The sequence below is a fragment of the Chlamydotis macqueenii genome, chromosome 4 (assembly GCF_036417535.1).
Source record: "Chlamydotis macqueenii isolate bChlMac1 chromosome 4, bChlMac1.mat, whole genome shotgun sequence".
NCBI classification, from domain to species: domain Eukaryota; kingdom Metazoa; phylum Chordata; class Aves; order Otidiformes; family Otididae; genus Chlamydotis; species Chlamydotis macqueenii.
The window spans coordinates 68,981,492-68,992,651 of record NC_141559.1 but is presented as its reverse complement, the minus strand read 5'-3'; the positions used below and the strand labels follow the sequence as shown (position 1 = coordinate 68,992,651).

The following is an 11,160-nucleotide window of genomic DNA, read 5'->3' as shown; positions in this document are numbered from 1 at the left end:
AGGCCTGGCCATCAGGGCGGCTTGGGCAGGATGGACCCCATGCAGCCTCCAGCCAGGGCTTGTGGCCCCTTCAAGCCTGTCGACACCAGAGCCCAAATGCTTTCCTGGGACACACTGCAGCTCCCCTGCATGCGATACTCACAAACCCTGCCCTTGCTCCTTCCCACCTCCCTCAGCCCCTCTCCTACTGGCCCCCAGCTCCAGGCAGCTCCTGCCCCGCTCCCCCAGCCTCGTGCTCCCTCTCACCCAGCCCTGCTGAGCCCCCTTTTCTCCCACCTCTTCCAGGCCATGGCTGTGGCAGTCGCCTTCCTCCTGGCTGTGCTGGCCGTTGAGCATGGACTGAAAGGAGCTCCCCAGCCAGATTTGGTCACGACTGAACGCATGCGGCAGCGTGAGGAGTTTCTGCAACAGCAGATGACTCGGCTGCTGCAAGAGATTGAGGAGAGCAGGAGCACGTGGGAAGGCATGCTCTCTTCTGTATTGCAGAGGTTGCTTTGGAACATTGCAGGAACCCTGGTCCTGTTTGCTGTGGTCCGCTGGAGGGCCAGGAAAACGAAGCTTGACTCTGACAGCTGCAGCGAGCAGCACAGCTCCAGCAGCTGGAAGGCGGAAGAAGCGGATGATGAGGAGGAGGGAGACCTCAATGGTGCGCACAATGGTGTCAGGTCTTTGGCTGTGTCCACCTCATCACCAGCACAGGACCTGCCTGACATGTGCAAGGTGGTGAAGGAGCTGGTGGGTGACCTCCTTGCTGTGTGCCAAGTCCTTTGCAAGAGGGCTTTCATGCCACAGATGCACCCAGCCATTGGGACGGACGGCACCTATGAATCCTGGAGCATCCACAAGAACGTCATCACCTACCGCCTGCTCGTGTTCCTGCAGCCACCCCCTGGACACTCTTTCAGTCTGGAGCTGCTCACCATAGGGCAGCTGCCAGTAAGGCACTTCAGGATCCGTGTGGGGCTGGAGTGCATGTGCTGGGATCAGCAGCAGCTGGGGGATACTTTGTGTTTGCTCCATCACTGCAACAAGCTGCCGAGGGACAAGTACTCATACCTCCTCTGCACCCTCTGCACATGCTCCTACTTGGACACGGAGAAAGTTGCCTCCTGGGTCCAGCAGTTGGTGAAATCAGCCTGGCTGCTTTTGCCTCAGTCGCAACACTGCCAGCTCAGGCTGCTGCCCTCCTCCCAGTCCTGCAGGTTCCTGTTGACAAGCACCTCCAAGATGAACATCTGCACTGACATTATATTTGCGGTGCAGCAAGGCAGCTCAGTGCCTACCTGAGCCTTGAGGAGGCAGAGGCCAGCTTTACCAGCAGCACACCATGGCTGGAGAGCTGCACTGTTGTTGAGATGCTGTTTGTCAGACTGGTGGCGAGGCATGCCCAGCAGGACAACTTCCACCTCAGGGGTCTGCAGCTCTGCACCTGTATCCTGGTGGTCACCCATGCCTATGACCCTGAGGACCTACTCTCCTCTCCTCCCCCCACTGGTGGGGCCTGGCAGACAATTTCAGACACTGGGACAAAAAATCTGCTTATCTCAGAGACTGCATGGAGAGTCTGTGCTGCCAATCTGAGTGAACTAGGTGTGGAGATGACATCGTTCAAGAGGAGCTCAGCATAACTGGGGCCTGGGAATCTCTGCTGCTTCAGCTGAAGAGGCCATTGCAACTGAGTCTCCTGTTACCCCCTGTAACAGGATGGGACCACGCATCCTATTGGAAAGAATTCATCCCCTCTGGGACCCTTATGTGACAGAAAGATGACAATAAATTTGCTTGTTTCTGGACAGGTTGCCCAACTTTGAGATGAGCAGGTACACGGTGCATTGGGTGAAGAACTGGCTGAAGGGTAGTGCTCAAAGGGTTGTATTGAATGAAGTTATGTCTCACTGGCGACTGGTCACCAACAATGTTCCTCAGAGTTCAATTCTAGGGCAGTTCTGTTCAATATATTTATCAATTATCTAGATGCAGAAGTTGAATGCACTATTAGCAAGTGTGATGACGATACCTAACTGGGAGGTGCTACTGACTCTTTTGAAGGACAAGAGGTCTTGCAGCAGGATCTAAATAGATGGGAGCATTGGGCAATCATTAATGGGATGAAATTTAACAAGACCAAATGACAGATTCTGCACCTAGGACAGAGTAACACTAGGCACAAGTATAAATAGGGACAACAGTCACTTCCAGCCCTGCAGAAAAAAATCTGGGGGTGCTGGTTGACAGCAGGCTCAATAGGAGTCAGCAGTGGGCCCTGGCAACCAAGAGGGCAACCCACATCCTGGAGTGCATCAAACACAGCATAACCAGCCGGTCAAAAGAGGGGATTATCTTCCTGTATTCAGTTGGTGTGGCCTCACCTGGAGTGCTGTGTGCAGTTCTGGGCCCCACAGTTTAAGAAGGATGTTCAGAAACTCAGATGTGTCCAGAGGAGGGCAACAAAGCTGGTGAAAAGGTTGGAAAGCATGTTCTGTGAGAAGTGGCTGAGGACACTGGGTTTGTCTAGTTTGGAGAAAAGGAGGCTGAGGGGGTGACCTCATGGCTCTCTACAGCTTCTTGAGGAGGGGAAGTGGAGAGGGAGGTACTGATCTCTTCTTCCTGGGATCCGGTGATAAGATGCATGGGAATGGTTCAAAGCTGTGTCAGAGGAGGTTTAGACCGGATATTAGGAAGCATTTCTTTATCAAGAGAGTGGTCAAACACTGGCTTCCTAGAGAGGTGCTTGATGCCTCAAGCCTGTCAGTGTTTAAGAGGCATTTGGACAATGCCCTTAATGACATGCTTTAACTTTTGTTTAGCCCTGAATTGGTGAGGCCGTTGGACTAGATGATCACTATAGGTCCCTTACAACTGACCTCCTCTCCTCTCCGCGCCTCTCTTCGCCTCACCTTGCCTTGCCTCGCCTCACCTCGCCTCCCCTCTCCTCCCCTCCCTTCCCCGCCCCGCCTCGCCTCGCCTCGCATCGCCTTATGGTAGCAGTGGATAGACCTCTCAGCTGAAATCAGGACTTCTGGGCTATGGGCGTTGCTCATACAACTAGAAAAGACACTCTATACAAAGTGCCCAAGTCAACAAAAGAAAAGACATAATTATTATTCAAAACACTATATTAATCTTACTTTGCAAATGAAGACCTGAAGTAGGTAGAGAGCTGAAGGGCTTCTTTTTAATACCACTGTTAATGCTTTTCATTCAGGCAGGTTCATCTTGGGCCGAGTCTCGTTTCGTAACTATTTCAGCATCTCATTTCACACAAAATCAACCCTGCTTACACTGAATTGCTATTCAGTACCTGTTTATTTCCTGTTTATTTCGGAAAAATCACCTGCCATTGTGAGCCAGGATATTACCATCTAATGCTGCCACATGCAGCCCCTGCGGCAGAGCTGGGAACTGAACACAGACTCGGTCCCTGACCAGTTCCTCACTCACAAGGTCATTTTTCCCCATGGCTGGTAATGACTAAATGGTCATGGTAATGCTGACTAAGGATAACAGTATTAGCTGCCTTTTGCCAAGTTTGCTTTTAAGTAAGCCATAGTTCAAGTTAGCATCCCAGTCCCATGCTCAGTTCATTCATAATGAGCCTCGCCTGTAACCAATATTTACATGATACATTTCCTGAAGTGTTTTTTTACTCCCCTGCCATATTAAAGGCTAAAATGACAAACTTGCATTTACTTTAGCCTGAATCGAGTTTGACATCTCCTGGTTTGGCAGGCTCCTTGGTGCATTTCTGCTGAAATCCCACATGCACATGTGCTCTGTTACAAATGCTGAGTAAGCACCATGATTTAGATGAAACACTTGGCCTGGGGCTACAGCAAACTGCATGGATTATCTAGTCCAACTGCAAATTCACTTTCAAAGGTATATCTATAGCTGCTAGCCATACAGGAGCTTCTGTTCTCTCAACTACATTTCCTCTAGTTCATGTATTAACAGTTGGTTGCTTACCAAACTGTGCTCTTAAAGGAAACATGTCTGTTAGAGTCTTGGTGGAATGGTGACTAGGGTAATGAAAATCGTTACTCGTGAATACATTATACAACAACTGAATAAAAATAATCTATCAAATGAATATAATTGCCAAGGAGCACTTGTTCATTAATAAAAACAACAATAACCACAACAAGTGCTGCAATAATGCATTTAAATTACAAGGCATGCTCACTAGGTCAGTACCCTGATGTGTTAGGTGCTGTGCAGTTGCAGGGTAAATGTAACACCTGAACCTAAAGGCATAAATATAAAAAGTAAAACATAAAAATAAATAAATAAGGAGAGAATCTGAGTAGGTTAGCTGCAAAAGGAATAAAAATGGCATAACAAAATAAAAGCAACTGTACAAATCACCATTATTTTATTTGGACTTACTCAATTATGCAAAAAAAAATCTTAGAAATAAGCTATCTGAGAGGGAAAGACGGTTAAATAAAATCAAACCTATTACTCAAATGAATAATTTAGCATATTTGTGACAGTCTCTTTCTTTTAGCTTTTCAGGCCTTCAGATTTATCAGACCTGCTGGTAAAGGAAGACCTTTCATGAAAGAGCAAGGAACAAGTGAGTTATATATAAATTAGAAAAAACAAAACTGAGGTAAATTTCCTTCAGTCTTGTGTTGCTTACCACTGACTTTATGGTACTGACAACATTAACAATGGGAGCCAGGACTCTATATACTGAAATGTAATTAAAATACACACAAAACTCTGGACCTATATACAAAATACATTGAGAAATGCATGCAAATTGGGCAAAATTTAATACGACATTCTGAACAAGCTTATTCATACCACAATTCCTCCTCCACAGGACCTTTATTCTTAATTTTCTCTCACTAAAAGACTGGAGAAAGGGATTTTGTGAAAAAAGCTGAAGGTCACACTACCAAGACAATATTAAACTAAGGGGAAAGTGTGTCGCAGAACTGAAGGCATTGGCATTTAAACCAACCTGATTTAGATGATACAGATGTAAAACTTGATCTTTTCATACAGTGAAGCCTCTTTTATTGTTATGAGCTATAACACTGCATCTCCTATTATAAATGCTGTGTTTACTCCATTTCTCTGGAAGTGAAGAAGTTCCTGCCTGGCACAGCGTTGGAACTACTGTCTTTATGTCCCTTCTCCCATCAATCAGTTCAGAGTGCGCTGGGACAGGGAGGAAAAGTGACCAGACTGGGGTGGATTCTGGCTCTGCCGCGTAGGGGATGGCTTCTTTACTGGTGTAACCTAGGTCTGGGTCTAGGGTTAAGAAGAATCAGGCAGCTGTGCTCACAGCTGGGATAGCCTCTGCCTCCACCAATCCAAAGCACAGGGCACAGAACAAAAACTCTTTAAAGAGCAGGTGTAAAAATGGCTCATAGTACTTTCCTTTTCAGTGTCAGGAGGGGGAGAACTGTCTGGCAGGGGAAAGAAAGGGCGATGTTTTGCCTGCTGGCACTGGTGAACCCTTCAGTCCTCCCAGATGTTCATAAAAGCCCAGCCCGATGCACTGAGGCTGCCAGCACTTAGCTTTCTTCCTCACTAATATTTCAGTGTTATCCCACGGCATTACCTCACTGCGTTTTCGGTTCTGGTCTGATACGTTAAAGCCTTGTGCTAAACTTTGTCCAAAAGAATCTGCTTTGCAGTGTGAAAACAGTCTGTCAGGGTGAAGTACCCATGTCAGCTCAGTACAAAAATACCTCTTTTAACACAGACAAGTGTCTTTTAATGATTTAAAGTCAAGAATTCAAAGCAGTTCTTTATTTCTTTAAAACAAACAAAAATAATCTCTATTGTGACTTAAATGACCCTTAATTTAATGGCTGTCAAACTGGCAAAATGCCAGATTTTATTACAGATCCTAAATGACTGTGCTTAATTTGTGCCAAGTTATCCCATCTATCATCCCTTCTGAGCTTTATCTGAGTTCATTGCCTTATTTGGATGTATTTTATAAGCTATAATGTTATTTTAGCTTGAAAATAAGGAGAAGAAAAATGACTGTAACAATCTGGGTATTCATGCATTTACCAGCTGCTCGGCAGATAAGATAGGTAATACTGGCAACCTTTGGCTTCTTGTGACCACATCTTAAAGTAAAAGATATCTACTGCAAAATGCATGTATCTCTGTGTCAAAGTGTGGTTTTGAGGGAACGGAGAAGGTCAGATGTAATTCGATGCCGTATTACACCATGTGTTGACTTAAGAAATCAGAGGTGAAAATCACTTACTAAGATTACTGTAAGATGTACAAGAGCAGGATATTTCACCATGCAAAGACTGCAGGAAGCTTCAAAATGTATTACTCAAATAAACACTGATGCACATTTAAAATGCTTTTTGAAGAAATTTTCTCTGAGTATTAGCTAATGTAAAGATTTAAAAATTTGTACAGGAACGTACAAGTAAAAATCATTTGAGGTCACGGAAAAATCTCATTAGAATAAACTATTTCCTTTTCTTCTTTTTTTCTCTTTCTTTTACTGTTAAATTGAAAGAACTAAAACCTAAAACTTTAAAGCAAGTACCTACAAGACATCTAAATCACAGAAAGTCATGCAGATATCTGGAACAGTAACTCTGCTTATTCAGCAGCATCAAAAGCTGGATGCTGGACAGGGTGCTGTGAACTCAACTTGAGGAATGTGACAGCCGACCTTCGAAATACATTTATTTAAAGTATTTTTGGAAGGGTTGGTGATGTATGAGGGGTCTGTTACTCTCTAGCCTTGTAGGTGCCTACATGCAAGAAGGTGTGAGAAGTGGTGGTGATGGAGAAGTCAGGAGGAAGGCAGGACAAGGTCTCTTGTGGTAACGGTTCTGACCCGTGCTGAGGGACAGGGGACAGAAGTGCTGTTCAGACCACAGTCTCTGTGAACATGTGGTTTTATTTATCCATGCTCTACACATGCACACATATATTTTTATTCTGAATCAGACAGAACCTGGACTGGAAGAATCATTTCATGGCAGTTCTTGTAAGACACACATCACAAAATATTACTCAGTTTCTTCTCTGAGACTAGTAACTTGTGTTTTGCTAGTAGATATGTTCCATAAAAGTCTCCAGCTTTGATTTGAAGACATACATAGAGGAATAATATAAGAATTTCCTTAAGTTTGTTATATTTTTGCTTTAAAAAAAAAGCAAAAATATTAATTTTGTCAATTTAGTTTTTCACTGCAGGCCCACATGGTTTTTTTCTGCATTGAACAACACTTTAGCACCAGCTATTTCCTCTGCAGGAATACGCCCATACATTCATATGCCACAATCAAAGCTGGATATTTGAACTTCTTCCGTGGTGGAGTGGGGCTGCCTTTGAGGTCTGAAGCATTCTTGGGTGACACCAATAGCTTTTGACTTGCTGTGTTAAGAGGTCGTCTAGTTAAGTGGCCTTGTATTTAATATATACTCTGCAAATTCTGAAAATGACCTGCATGGAGCACTGGACTGAACTCATGATCAGTGCTGCAGTCATTGCAAGAAGTGGAGTTCCTGAGGGAAGTGAGAGGTGATTAGTAAAAAGACACATTTCATAGCCATAGTGTGAACCTCATTTTTTATAATGAGTTTTCCTTTCCCCAGACTACCTTCAATCTCTTCTTAAGAAAACAACCAGCAACTGGTGACTGACACAGCAGAATGGCATCCCTTAAAGCTCTCTTTATCTAAGTACTTAGCTGCTTGTCTTCTAATAGTAGTAGGCAGGCAGGTTTTTTGAGGTCCTGCTTATTGCTTGGCTCATGGGAACAAAACAAGTCCAGATGCTGCTGACCATGCAGTGTTTTGTGTCACCCTCCAAAGTGTAAGTATGGTAAAAAAAAGGGTGTATAATATGGAGAGGTTTTAAAATATATTTTAAATGTAGCATTTGACTTGCCTTTTTCAATATTTTTTTTTTTACCAATTATGATGTGTGAACAGCAATAGCAGTGAAACTGTACTCTGTACACATTGACTGGCGGGCAGCTTATTGAAGGAACATCTTTCCGCCAAAACTCACTCGCTTAGCAGAGTTTTAATCATAAATACTCAATAAAGGTTTCCTGATATTTAAAATATTCTTCAGAGTTGTACGATACTGTTGAGCTATGAGCTACTACCACGACCTTTGATTAGAGGACCTAATTGCAGCTGTTCATATCTCTTGTGTCACATCAAACCTGAACAATTCCTGCTCAGGAGCCCTGGGCCATTGCAGATGAGCAGATGTGTCCCCAGCCCAATGTTCCCATGCCATCAAATGCAGGTTAAAGTGTGTCGTAGTTCAGCCCCAATCGGGACCAGACTACGCAGTCTCTCTCTCGCTCCCCCCACTCTCCGAGAGAACAGGAGGAGATGATATAAGAAAAACAGCTCAAGGTTTGAGATAAGGACAGGGAGAAATCCTTAAAGTTGCCGTTACGGGCAAAACAGACTTGACTTGGGGAAAAACACTTATTTATTTCTAAAACTAGCAGGAGAATGAGACAGGGAACAAGATAACCTCCCCCCACCCCTCCCTCTTCCCGGGCTTAACATTATTGCTATTACCTCCCCTCCTGAGCGGCACAGGGGGGAAAAAGGAAATGGGGGTCGCGGTCAGTTCATCACACGTTGTTTTATGCTGCTATATCATTGTCAGGGGAAGAACTCCTCGCATTCTTCCTCTGTTCCAGCGTGGGGTCCCTCCCACGGGCCACAGTCCATCGTGAAACTGCTCTGACGTGGGTCATCTCTTCCACGGGGTGCAGTCCCTCCAGAACAGCTGCCCCAGCGGGCCCTCCACAGGCCACAGCCTCCTTCAGGCTTCCACCTGCTCCGGCGTGGGGTCCTCCACGAGCTGCAGGTGGATCTCTGCCCCTCCGTGGACTTCCATGGGCTGCAGGGGGACAACCTGCTCCACCATGGTTGTCACCACAGGCTGCAGGGGAATCTTGGCCAGGAGCAGCATTACTCCTCCCCCTCCTTCTTCAATGACCTTGGCATCTGCAGCCGTTCCTCACAACAGGCTGGCAGACGCCTTTCAGGATCCTTTTTACATCTTATTCACTTCTCATCTCCTCTCCACTTCTTGCAGCCAGGCCGGGCCGAGTTGGGCCCAGTCGGCTGCCCGGCGGGAGGCCAGAGGGTGAGGCCTGCAAGGCCCACAAGGCCTGCACCTCCCCCTCTCTGCCCCTGCTCAGCTGCTTCACATCTTCCTCCCTCTCTTTTTCCTGTTTTCCCCTACTTAAATACGTTATCGCAGAGGCGTTATCACGGAACATTCTGCTACCAATAGGCTCGGCCTCGGCCAGCAGCGGGTCCGCCCCAGGCCTGGCTGAGTCCACTGAACAAAGGGGAGTGACTTCTAGCAGTTTCCTAGAGAAGCTACCAACTTAGCCCCCCCCCCCCAACTAACAAAACCAGAACAAAGTGGCAGCTAAAACTCTCTGATGTGGTGCTTGGCAATCCCAGACCTCACCTTCTAGCCACAGAAAACTCACCTTCATAGGCACGAATTTTGAAGAAATAGATCTTTCCAGGAGAATCTCCACTCACCTAGCACTTGCAAGGGAAGATATCAGCCTGTAAACTTTGAGCTATATCATGCATAGCTATATCAATTAAGAATGTAAAAAGATTCCTATCCCTGACATAAAGATCCCATGTTTTTCCCCATGCTTTTCTTGAAAGGTTCACTGAAAGTATGCTATCACCAGGAATTATTGTGCCTATGACATTTGCTGTGAAGATGACTTACACCTGGACAACTGTCTGAGGCATCCTAGGCAATGATTATTCTGCTATAAAGTGTTTTCCTGTGTATGCTCAGTGACCCAAGATTTTAAGATACATAGAAGTAGCTCTGACATGGCTGCTAGACATCTGGAAATCCTAGACACCTGACCAGACTTCAAATTCAACCTGGCTAAAATATATGGGGAAAAATGAAGGCTTGTCAGAGAAACCTGGATGTACACCACTTGCCTTGGCATGGCTTTACTATAAGAAATCTAAGAGTAAAACAGATATGTGTGAATAAGAATACAAAAACCTGCATTTTTTCAATATGTGAAAAATATTTCTCCTATAAGAAAGCTTATTATCCTGAAGAAACTAGCATAAACTGTACTGGGACTCCCCAAGGGGTCTGCTGATATCAGCAAATTCAGCTGAAGGCAGTTACTTAAGGAGTTCCTAGAAGTTTTCCAGAGTCATTTGAGCTTCTGGGATTTTCAGTCTGAAATCCCATTTCCAAATATCCTGGAATACTAACCTCTGGATGTTGTACCACCCCTGAAAATGTTTTGATCTCCAAGACTCTCTTTACTGAGGCTACTAGAGGACTCCTGTACTACAACAGTAATCAACATTTCTCTCAGAGTGGAATCTGAGACTGCCCAATTAGTCTGGTGCAAGGCAGTGTTTCTGTATGAATTATGACTAATGCAGAATTGAAAGGGAATTGTTCTGTTCCCAGGTTAAGCACTGCTGGTGAAATTAGCAAATGTGATTCCTTTTTTTTCCCTCAAGGCATGAAGCTGGATTAAAAATGAAGAAGAGAAGGAAGCAACTTCTGCATTTTTCTTCTAATCAGCCATGCGTATTAGCGTATAAGGCAAGACAGGAAGGTAATACGAGAATCAGGCAAGCAGCCAGATGACATTGTGTAAGGCATCTTTGTATAACTGCCAGCTAGTGTCTTATAATATTGAACACTGAAGTTTCTATTTAGCAGTGTTGATTGAATGGTGGAAAAAAAAAAAATCCAGGCAAGGATAATGTCTGTAATCAGCACTGCACGATTGCTATTGTCTATGCTTGGCATACTTAATGGAGAAGCTAATTACCATGTGTTCATTTTTTATTACGTTTACTATATTGCACGGAGAAGTAATATAATTTTTTTTTCCCCTCCATGGGTTTACAGAAAACAAACAATACAAACAAAACCATGATGGATCCCCCCTCTCCACCCCCAGCCCTAATTAATGCTCATTAGGGCCACCCTTTTTATTTCCAAGAGGAAGTCAGAAGGCGAGGATAGCATGCCTGATGAGCTTGCTAACCTAGCCCAGTGTGTGCTTGGACTGGGCTGCTGGTGCCTCTGAATGTAACAGGAAGGAAACTGCACAAACCCAATGCACAGTCGTTTCATTTAACTTCTCTGAGACACATTCATTTACC

The 11,160-nt window shown here is 44.9% G+C and overlaps 1 pseudogene; it reads left to right on the top strand.

Annotated features, from left to right (window-relative positions):
* Positions 1-288: 288 nt before the first annotated feature.
* On the top strand, positions 289-1,628 carry LOC147601013 (inositol 1,4,5-trisphosphate receptor-interacting protein-like 1; annotated as a pseudogene).
* Positions 1,629-11,160: the final 9,532 nt, after the last annotated feature.